Source organism: Falco rusticolus, chromosome 5, assembly GCF_015220075.1.
Source record: "Falco rusticolus isolate bFalRus1 chromosome 5, bFalRus1.pri, whole genome shotgun sequence".
Taxonomy (NCBI): domain Eukaryota; kingdom Metazoa; phylum Chordata; class Aves; order Falconiformes; family Falconidae; genus Falco; species Falco rusticolus.
The window spans coordinates 1,860,178-1,872,412 of record NC_051191.1 but is presented as its reverse complement, the minus strand read 5'-3'; the positions used below and the strand labels follow the sequence as shown (position 1 = coordinate 1,872,412).

The following is a 12,235-nucleotide window of genomic DNA, read 5'->3' as shown; positions in this document are numbered from 1 at the left end:
CGCAAATGAACTCTGGCCAGCAATCATAACCCACTCATCTCCAGACACATGCAGAGCAGCCCGGCTCTCTACCTTCAGCAGCCCGGCATGCACGGCTGCATGCACAGCTGACAGAGGAATAGGGAGGAAGGATGGAGGTATGCAGCCATATGCTATGAGCAGTTTTGAACCCTCCTTAAAGCATGCATAGAGTTGCATGCAACTAAACAAAAAATTCCATAATTTCAAGAAAACACAGAAACAAGGCATTACGTAAGTCTGTAAGGAAGGTAAACAAAGCCTCCTCCCAACTAGTAAACCAGCCAGCTGAGGCTAATACCATAAACTAGCCCAGTTTTTTGGCCATATGTGTAGGAAATCAACATTTGAATGGTGCTTGTTATAGCGTGTTGCCTTCTAAACTGCAGATGGCCAAAAAGAATTATACACAGGAGTCAACAACTACGTTTTGGAAGCTGCTTGAAACAAATGGAACAAGGTAACTTACAGCAAGTCTTTAAATAAACCAGGGCACAGCACCACGGCCCAGCTCCCCTCCTCTACCGAGGGAGGGCCCACTGTTGGCAGCATCACCAAAGTGTAGCTATGTGTTAAGTGGCATTTCTCCCAAAGGCATTATTAACGTTTCCACCATGTTTCAACACAAGATGTACTGGACAGAAGGAAGAGGCAGAAAAAAAAAAAAAAAAATCTCTGCCAGTTTGGCTTTTTGATCCCAAACATGAGGTAACTTATGAATCCAATGTTGTTTGCACTGTGAATGGATCAGCTCTTCAGTTTATTAACCAAGCCTGTACAAGCACACTGATCTACCATACCTTTTGCATGGTCTGTTTCAAGACAAAGTATTTTCTTGCTTCAAAATGTCACAAATACACCACAAAGCCTGTCAGGCTGCTAAGATGATAAAATCCAGCGACAGTAAATAGCAACCTGGCACACTGCTGAGCCTTCAGACTTGAAATAGATTTAAATTAGCACAAAGATAGCAGGATGGAGAGTTTAGTAACGAAGTGAAGAAACCAAGGGAGAAGAAATGAGATTATTTCAGTCATCATTTCAACCAGACCAAGCAACTTAAAAGCCAGCTACAGGATGGCATTTACGTCTGTCTCTAAGACTGGGACAAGGGCCAGAATTACACTACTTGAGCTGACGGGTTTATTTATGCCATGATGACACTTCAGTTAGCAATGCTAAGGTCCAAAGGTCAAAGTACTTTAAGAAAAAGAGCCACATACACACAGTATATCATCCTGAGCAGTTATGGTTGGGGTGGGAAAGGGAAGGGTAGGGATATTTATTCCTTGCTCACACACACCTGCCCCACAAGCCACCGTAAAACCACTTCAGCTGTGCCCGTTTCAAAGCCTCCTAAGTCCAAAAAGGAGGTTTCTGTAGAGACCCCACCTTTCTGGCCAGCCACTCCTAAGAAATGGTTTGTTTTTCCAAGTCAAAGCCAGAAGCTGAAGCCCAGAGACCACTCACAGACCTCCAAAAGACCTCCCAAAACTCCTTAAAAAATCTGGGGGGAGAAGTAGAAACTACAGCAGAGCACAACAGTTTTGATGCTCCTGTCAGTCTCTGAACCAGGACTTCTTCCAGCTCTTATTCCCAATTACTTCATTAATATTCACATATTTAAATCTTGGAATTTTAAAAACCAAACTATGGATTTCACTTTTCAAGAAGGATCCTGAAAGCTTTAATTACCAATCAGGCTCAAACTCTGGTTTGGGGATATCAACACTTTTGTTTATAATGCACAAATGTTCTAACAGCCACAGTTTCTCTAAGTCATGGGAACTTGGAAGTCCCAATATTTTTTGTGTTAATCACAGAAGCACGCTGAAGACTGCAGGACATGACTGAACCACCAGCTAGCACTGAAGGCCCACTAACCTCTGATTTACTTATATGATTGCCACCAATGTTTAAAAAATAATAATAAAAAATTTAAAAAGGACAGGCTGTCCTTAGGGTGAAAAGCTGTAAATACACAACAAAGGGATAGCTCATACCTTAGTGACATTCCTGCCAGACCCTTCTATTTATTGGATTGTACAAATTATTCAGCAACTGAACAGCGGTTTTAATCAAGGACTGTTGTGGGTTTGCACTACAGCACTCAGCTTTGATGCCCCACAGCACAGCAGAGGCATCAGGCCTCCGGCCTCCAACAGCTGTACTGCACAACCAGAATAAAAACCACACCTTGCTACCACCTCTCCTTCAGAGGAGGCAGCCACAGAACCCACAAGACATGAAAGCAAGTTCTTCTGAGCTAGAAGACTGGTTTGCATTAAGTGGAAAGGATTCTGGGTGCCCAGGAATCACAACAGACAGGAAGATCGGAAAGCTGGATCAGATTTGTGCATAACCAGCTCTAAAACCTTTGACTAAGAGCTCACACATGCACAGAAAAAGGTCTGTATTTGGTATCTAAGTCAACGAGGCTACAGAAGAGGTCAGACCATCTCATCTTGGTCTTTCTACATGAGGGTGCCTACAACAGCACATGGGGGGACAGAAGGAGCTGTCTCCCTTCAGGAATGACAGCACTACTAAACTTCACGCAATGAAGTACCTTTAAATAAAGGTGTTTCCTTTAGCAGACTAGCCACCAGGCGAGCTTTCCTTTCCACCTTGCCAGGCAGAGCACTTTGCTCTCCCCCCTCATCCCAGTGACAATCCTTGCATTACTAGTTATGTCTGTATTTTGCAAAAAACTTAAGAGTTGAATCTTAAGAAGTTATTTCAAATTATTATCAACCTGTAAGAAAGAAAATCTGCATGCTTGTAGCTCATCTACTTCAGGAGTTGGTGTCTGACACTTCCTCCACAATTCTGAAACACCAGTGATGCATCTGCTTCCTAAACACGGTTTCTCATCTTCCATTTCAGATAACGAGCAATCTGTGGTCAGTCATCTTCAAGGTCCAACCCCTTCTTACAGTTTCCAGTAAGTATGTGTCTCTTCACTTACTTTTCTGACTTTTACAAGAATGCAGTATTACCTTCACAGCAACTAAATCACTGAATTTAAAAAAGCTCTAGAAAATGCCAGTCTATGTAACTACCAACACTCAGCTTGAGCTTTTCAAAAGGGAGGAGAAAGTAAAAAAAGCAAATCACCGCCTTTAAATCAAACTGACCCTCTTTTTTTGTATCAGTCCATGTACTGTTTCCAAAACTCATCTAACGCAATTGTTCAACAGTTAAATACACACATGAAATTTTTTGTGCAATGAGTGAGGTCTGCTGTACTTTCATATTAGCTCTCAGCTGTTATGATGAACTTTTAGCCAGCTGAGAAGAAAGCCACCTCCAGGGTAAAATAAACAGATGTAGTTTGCTTCAGACAATAAGGAATACAAACTGCAGCGAAAGGTTTTCCATGATTTAACAAAGAAAATAAACTGTCACCAACAATAGATTAATGAGTCACAGACAACAGCTTAATACTTAACGCTTATCTCTAAAGAAATAAATATTTATGCACTTTCAAAGTATTAACAATAAAACAGAAAACGAGTTTTGAATAGATCCCATAGTCTCCAGCCAGGATAGCCGTATGCATCCAAGTGAAATCCAAAGCAGACACTGCACACAGCCAGGCTTTCATTCCACTAGGAAAACTGGACTGAAAATTCTGGTCATTGTTTCTTCTTCAAAAAGCATATGCTGTCCCCGCTCTGCTTTAACAGAGGGTTGCCAAGGGCCAGAGAGCTTCACCAGGCAAATTGAAACTGCTAAACCAAGTGAGCTCCACATTCCTCTTGCAAAATATTCCAAGAAATGGTATTTGTGCCTCACTTGTTTTCATTGTGCTGTTGTAGAGGGATAAGTGATCCAGCATTAGAGGAAATCGTTGTTGGCAAAGCCCTCAAACTGGGGAAAGGTTGCTACTGGAAGAAACAGGAAAGCAGCAGAGGTAGCTTTAGAAAAGGTGTATTTGCTGCAAAAACATTTCCTAATACAGTCTTCTGGGCAAGTCAGAACTATCCCACTTTGTTTGGTTATTCCCATAACGGAAAGTAAAAATAAGAGCTGTTAAATGTGTGTGCGTTCACCAGTCCTACAAGCACCCTTGCTGGGGAGGGAAGACAAAACCCTTCAAAACAGGCCCAGACCCTTTTACAGGCATCAAGCGCTTTATATTCAGAATGTTTCTCTGAAATAAAACAGGACTAGCGCCACATAACCTGGAGGAGACCACGCTCCTCTTTTCTGCAGCGTTTTGCAAACTCTTGATGTTACTTTTAATTACACTAAGTTTTCAGGAAGCTCTTACATCTGAAGAAAATCTTGGGAGCACAGCGCCCTGTAGCAGCTGGCAGTTCTCTCAAAAGATCAACGTGTCCAGCCAGATGCTCCACAGCTTGCTGGGAAGGTCATTCCGCATTGCATGATCCCAGGTGATCCCACAGAGCTGCTGAGACCATGCAGGGTTTTACAGAAAACCAAGCTGCGCTACATTTTCATACAAAGCGTGATCTCAGACACTTGGCAATATCTTTTGTGTTGCTTTGTAGATTAGCCTTTAAAAGGAGTGTGAAGATCTTGGATAAAAGCACTGCAAAAGTGCAAAGAATTACAAAATGAATCAAAGTGGACTAACGCCTAGAAGTAGTTTAATGCTTTGAAAAGTCAAACTACATAAAGGACATAGCCACACAGACTCCACTTAACTCCTACTCTTTCCGAAGACATGATCCTTGCACGCTAATGCAAAACTTAACAGTAAAAACCAGCTTTGTAGACTACTATCTGATGACCACAGTCCAAAGTGGCCCTAACATTAGTCACACAAGGATGCTTTGGATGTTATGCTGCTCTCAGGACCCACGCTTCACAGCTACCTTTGCCCCACACAAACAGGATGACAGCTGCTGGGAATCAAACCTCTTGGCTGCAGACGGCAAGAGGAAGCAGCCAGGATTTTCAAGGATGGTACGTGCAGGCAGCTCCCTCCACATTACTCCCTGCCTCTCAAGGGAAAAGGTGAGCAGAAGGAAAGACGAAGAAAGCCCCAAACCCAAGAGTGAGTTCAGAGATAGAATCCCAGACTACAGATTCTGAATCAGAAGCTTGATTCTGAATCAGGTAGCCAAAGTCATCTTCACCAAGCACCACCTCAGTGCAAGGAACATCACACCAAAGGTACACAGCACTTTGTCTCTGGGGGCTGAACATGGCTTTTTCTCCTGGTGCAATATGGTATCTTGTTGCAATGGTTGTGCATCTTACAAAACACTCAGTGCCCAGGCTACTGTCCCCTTCACTCCCAGAAGGAGATTATGGATATTTTCAGACTAGTCTCTTCTCTGCTGCTCAGATCTCCAAGGCTTGAACTGGGCACGCCACCCTCACCAGCCAACCCAGTAAGTGTAAACTCACCCAGTTTCTGGCAACATGTTGCCTCTGGAACAAAACCTACTACTGGTAGTGGTCCCACTACTACAGGAGTGTCTGGGGAAGCAGTTTGTGCCTGAAGCACACAACTACACAGCTCCCTAGACTCCTATGTGGAGTAAATTACAGGGTTTAGACACCCACATCAGTCCTAACATTACTAGGAGGGACCCCGAAGCTGTACAGCTACAGGCATCACCTGGCTCTACCAAAAGCAAGACGGAGAAAAAGATACCCCTTGTCAGGCTCTTAAGGCAGCATCATGGACAATGTGTGGCCTTCAAACTAACTATTAAGCGATCCTCCTCTACAGGATTCACATTTAGCCAGCTGTGACACTGCTTAAATACCACTGACTGTTATAAATCCACACACCTCTCCGTAGCCCGGCTACACTGCCCCAGGAATTACAACATGCTGCTAACCTTGAAAAGTACAGCAAGTTATTTTACAATGCAGTTAGTGTGCACACCTGGGAATGCAGAGATGAGATCCAGAGAGGGAAGGAAAAACACACAAACCATTTCCTGAATGTAGAAGGAACGTGGAGTCTCAAGTAGTAAAATTTACAGTGAGAGGCTGCAGGACTTTTTTTCTGAAGACAGTTCTAGAACTAGAACTCTTTTAAGAAGATCTCTTTTGCATACACATTTCTAACTTGAAGAACTCATGTTTTAAAATTTAAGCTAATGATGAACTTCAGGTTATGCAATAAGCCCTGCTTTGAACATCTAAAGATGCTTGTGTATCCCTCATTGAAAAACCTGGTACTAATTTTCAGTCTCCGAGAACTGGTTAGCTTCCAAACCAGTGAATTTGAAGTGCTCTGTATGTAAGTAACCTGATAACCTGAAATGAATACTGAAGGAACAAGTGGCTTTTACAACATGGTAAAAAATGCCAAGCATCAGTAATGCCAGATACTAATACAAACTGCTAACAGTCCTATCAAGAGCTCTGATAAGACAGTTTTAGCAGTTGGAAACTAATTGCACTCAGTCACTAATTGCATACAACAGGCCAGCATGGAGTGCATGGCTTTGTTCTCTTTAATTAAGATAAGTATAGACCTCTCATGTTTTACAGTTACTTTCGGGGGAGTACTATGGAAATTTCAAATGCGTCTATTAACCATTGCATTTAGACATTTTTGGGTATTGGTTGACAAGAAGCTCAGCATGACCCGGCAATGTGTGCTTGCAGCCCAGAAAGCCAACTGCATCCTGGGCTGCATCAAAAGGAGAGTGGCCAGCAGGTCAGAGGAGGTGATTCCCCCCCTCTACTCCACCCTGGTGAGACCCCACCTGGAGGACTGTGTCCAGCTCCGAGTCCCCCAGCAGGAGGAGGACATGGACCTGTTGGAGAGAGTCCAGAGGATGATCACAGGGCGGGAGCACCTCTCCTATGAAGACAAGCTAAGAGTTGGGGTTGTTCAGCCTGGAGAAGAGAAGGCTCCGGGGAGGCCTTACAGCAGCCTCCCAGTACCTAAAGGGGGCCTACAGGAAAGCTGGAGAGGGGCTTTTTACAAGGGCATGTAGTGATAAGACAATGGGCAACAGCTTTAAACTGAAAGAGGGTAGATTTAGATTATTAGATATTAGGAAGAAATTCTTCACTATGAGGGTGGTGAGCCCCTGGCACAGGCTGCCCAGAGCAGCCGTGGATGCCCCATCCCTGGCAGTGTTCAAGGCCAGGCTGGATGGGTCTTCGAGCAATGTGGTCTAGTAGTTGTCCCTGTCCATGGCAGGGGGGTTGGAACTAGATGATTTTTAAGGTCCCTTCCAACCTAAACCATACGATTCTATGACACAGAGAAGGCAAGCAACTGTAACCTTCTTTTCCCACATAATTTTGCCACATTCTTTATGAACACTAAAAAAAACTTCTTAACCAACCACATATACTTAATGGTCATACTAACTACACACAATGGTCAAGAAATGAGTGTCCCCTCCCACAGAGTTTGACGAAGACCCCAAGTATTAAGTGGTATTTGTGTTTGATGCCTTTTTCTTGTTCTCCTCTCCCCCTCCTCTCCATGACCAGCATTATACAACGATTTTATTCTGCACCTAAAGTGCTGACCTAAAAATAAAACCCGTTTACAAATTCTGTATTTAACATCAACTACAGAACTACCCTTATAAGCATACAAAACAGATGTGGTAAAGAAGTACCTGAACTTCACTCAGTTTAGCTGATACACAGATGCTCGCCTTCAGGCATGTCATAAAGGAAAGAGTAATGTAGGAAGTGCCCACAGAGCAGGCAGGTCAGCCCTGACAGAGTAGCATGCAGCATGGGATGGCTGCTGGAGACCCAAACCAGCCCACCGCAAGGATGTGCCCTCACCAACGTGAGCAAGCATTCACTCAAGACTGAAACAAGCTCTGTTTCAGACAGCAGTCCGTATGAACACACCCCAAGAAGCACACGCACCCATGTGACTCAGCATCTAATGATTATACTTACTAGGCATGTGTAGCCAGCAAATCTAGTCATAAATCCCTTACTCACAGGCCAGAAGTCGTCAAAGCCTGCACAGATGGGATCAGGAAAAAGCTGAAGCATTTGCGGTTTTTTAACAAGGAACATCAGCTCCTGTGGAAAAGTAAAAGTACTCAGAGAAGCTGCATCAGTGTCTTATAGCATCAGAGTAACCTCTCAGACCTGTATCCTAAAAAAAAAAACACTCAAAATTTACATTTTTCTTATTTTTACAGCACGCTGGGAAATGCAAGGCCACAGCTGGAGTACTGTGTCCAGTTCCGGGCTCCCCAGTACAAGACAGACATGGACACACTGGAGAGAGTCCAACTAAGGGGCTGGAGCATCGCTCCTGTGACAAAAGGCTGAGAGAGCTGGGACTGTCAGCCTGGAGAAGAGAAGGCTCAGGGGACCTTTACAACGTACATAAATACCTGAAGGGAGGGTGCAAAGAAGATGGAGCCGGGCTCTTCTCAGTGGTGCCCAGTGACAGGACTAGAGGCAACAGGCACAAGCTGAAAACATGAGGTTCCCTCTGAACACCAGGAAACACTTTTTCACTGTGAGGGTGACTGAGCCCTGGCACAGGTTGCCCAGGGAGGTTGCAGAGTCTCCATCCTTGGAGAAAGTCAAAAGGAATATGGACTTGGCCTGCGCAAACTGCTTTAGGCGGTCGTGCTGGAGCAGGGGATTGGACCATATGACCTCCAGAGGTCCCCTTCAACCTCAACCACTCTGTGATGCCATGAAATAAAAAGACTAGTTCCCTTTAGTCACGGACGAGCCACCTAAAACAAATTTTACAGTAAGATTCACGCATTCTTGATGGCATGTGTATCTAGAACCAGGTGATATGTTCTTCACAGACCAAGAGAAAGAACTTGCTGCATTCACTTGGGATTTGTAAGAACCTGCAACTAAACAGGATTCCAGTTTCCATTACGATGTAGACGTAGCTTTTAAACTAAAAAGAGACAACTTCAAGTATTCTCAAGGCAAGCTTAGAAAATACTGCTAGTGGTTTTTTTCCTCATTAACAAGACCAAGTATTAAACACATACGGCAACTCAAGATGAAAATAGAATTTTTCAAATGCAACTGAACATGGGAATCTTTACCTTCCACTACTCTCAGAAGCAAAACACTGCATCTTCAATCATTTAAGTACCTGTGAAGATCTGGTCTTGTAAATGGATGGAATTAAATTTACTGCTACCAGAGCCTGCACCAGGAGAAAGGACTGGGTATTAAAGAGAGGAGGGGAAAAACAGCAAAAGCACTCCTAACCACAAATATAATATTTTTTGGTTTGCATCCAATAACTGCTCTTTCAGTTTAGTCAAGGCAGGAAGATTTACTGTGCAAAAGAAACTGTACTATTAAGGCGAAGAAAAAACATCCAGAGCTTACTCTCTGTGAAGACTGCAGAGCCTGTTAATATTTATGAAGTCTGAAGTAGCTTCAAAGACCCTTCATTTTCTTATGTCACAACAAAAAGCAGCACTAACTCATTAAATTTTAAGGAAAGTTCACCACTAAACTATAACTGTTTTAATAAATTTCAACCTCCTAGGAAAAGGCCTGACTTCTTTGTGTGTGTGTGTGTGTCTGTGTCTGTGTCCCATATCAATGACAATGACCAGAAGATGGAAAGATAAAACTTGCAGTTGTTCAGAAACTTGGAAGATCAAAACACATAAACTCTGGAAGCGCCCAATAGTATGGCCCAAAAGCTACATTTGATGGCTGTATTCCTGTGCACAGATTATTCCATGGACTGACCTGCCACCATGCAAGGCCAGGACAGAGGGCAGAGGGAGAATCTCTTCTGGAAGACCCTGATTAAGCACTTACTGTCAAAAGCTTTCCCTCTGATCAAACTCAGTGTCATAAAAATAACACATTAGAGGAAGTCATCCCTTCTCCTAGTATGGATGCTGCCATGCAGATATTGTTTAGCTGAGAAAAATCTACGTAGGAAAGAAAAGGAAACAGTGTTACAGGATAAAGACAGAAAATTGTGTACTTTATTTGGGCAGGGGACAGTCAGGTTTAGACAAGACGGCCTCCAATTCTGCACATAATACTGGAGTGTTTTGGCAATAGCCAGGGCTTTAAAGAGGGTATCACTACTAATCCTGATAAATAGTGGGGGTAAGGAGCGGGAAGAAGAGACTGGGACAAGCCACTGAATAGCTTTAACCCAAAAAATTCGGCAAGGTTACATGTTGCCCTTGACTCAGGCATTCCTGAATAGCACTTATTTGCCACAACTGTCAGAAACAAAACATCAGGAAATGTGACCTATTACTCCTTAAATAAAAATACATTAAACCATAGAACTGTTAATAGGATCATGTCACACAAAACACGGACTCATATCTTCAAGAATCCCTACGGATTTGGCAGTGACCGACTCAAAAAACAAAGCATGACTTTTCAGCAGACAAAATGAAGTGAAACGGGGTCTCTGTTAATTTTAGAACAGATCTGTCATCGCTTTGGGGATTAAACAGTTAATTTCCTCCTTAGCTTTGAAGTCTCTGTATTAATGAGTAAATACTCACTTATCGGAATGATGCTGAAGACACTACATATATGTAGTATCACATGTATGTACACTGTATGTATCCAGACAATGTTCCACTACCCCAGAAGTATATCTGACCTTTAACAGCAGCATTAATCACTGCTTAGACACTGCAAAAGTTCCCCTACCAAAACAAAATATTGAAGTTGGTTTCCCCCCACCCAGGTCTCAAACAATATTGAATCTCTTCCGCATTCAATATCGCCCCAGCCATTCTCTCTTAGAATGATCCTCAGTTCCTACAATCTTTGAATATCACACACCGGGAGGAGGAGAAGGGGCAGGGCCAGCAAACAGCTTCTACACTGGCTACCAGCCCAGTAAATCACCGGGAATTTGTTTCCAGCCAAGACAACAGCAGGGTTGTATGTCAGCCCCCTCATTCTGTCTCCTCAGCTGGGGTCTCCCCTCTGCCAGTCTCTCCAAAACCGGGTCCCACAGAAGAGTGGGGCCAGGACAGGCTTTCCCAGCTGCTGTCCTTAATTCCTCCCTCCCCCACAGGCACTGACGTCAGGTCACCAGGCCACAGCCATGCTGGCAAGGCGGGCCAGGAAAGAGGTCAAAGCCTGGGTGATGCCTTCACCCACAGCAGAAGCCGTACCGCACCAAGGAGCAGCACACGTATGTTCAAGCAACAGCAGCCTCCCCCACACTGCTCGACAGTCACCCCCTGACCCAGGATGTGCTGAGCAGACCAGGTCTCGCTAGTGCCACAGTTAAAAGAGAAAAAAACACCAAACCCATCAGTCTGACACTTTAGCTCAGGTCAGTCCCATCTGCCACCGGCCAAAACCATTTCCGAAAGCTCACCTGCAGAGCTGGAAGCGCGACATGGCTCATCCTCAGCTCAGTCTGGCATCTCAGCCACCTTTATTATGGCAGAGGGACAAGCCAAACATACTTGTGGCCACTGTATGAAAAACAGCGAAACATAACTCAAGCTTTCAGGAATTTTTGCGCAATTTGGTATCGTAACACCGTCGATTACTTTTGTATTCTATCAGTTTCACAGCTAGTAGCTTAAATGTCAGCTTCAGAAGAACACAGGCTGGGACCAAAAAAAAAAAAAAATCTCCCCTTTTTGAATTAACTAAATCACTAGTTATGGCACTTTAAAAAAAAAAAAAAACAACAAAGGTTTAAGACAGCTCACACGTAATTCTGAGGAATGAAACTACTGATCTGACAGCGTCCTCCCTTAGTTTCTAGCACGTGATAACACAGAGCACAGACACCTGGGATCCCTACTTTGTTAAGTATTTCCCCTTCCCACCCGCATCTCAACCGCCACTGGAAACGTGATACCCGAGAACTCGCCCATCCTTCATTCTACATTCGCCCAAGCTTAACAGTACCACATCTACACAGTCTAAAACTCTGCAGCTGCAGTAGTGAAGCATGACATGAAAACATGTCAGAAAGCTGTCATTTTCCCACTTGCTCCACACGTGCATTTAAGCTCAGTGACAACCCACAGAAGCACGCAGGCGGCCCACAAAATGCGTGTGCACCTATGGGACCTTTTCTGGAGGAGTCTGGGTTGACACCTTGGACTGCAGAACAGCCATTTACCCAGCATCACGGCTCTGCCATCCTCTCCTTCTTCCTGAAAGTAAGCTCTTCAGCAGCGCTTCTCTGCTCCTACTCCTCCAACACTCCCGCGCCTCATCACTTCACATCATGATGCGCTGCTGGCTATTTAATACGAACGTGTGGCTAGCCCCTAATTCTGCCAGGCTCCGC

The 12,235-nt window shown here is 44.0% G+C and overlaps 1 protein-coding gene across 2 annotated transcripts in view; it reads right to left on the bottom strand.

Moving 5' to 3' along the window:
- Positions 1-12,235, bottom strand: part of GRAMD4 (GRAM domain containing 4) — an 84,180-nt gene that overhangs the window by 70,770 nt on the left and 1,175 nt on the right. The window lies entirely within an intron of this gene.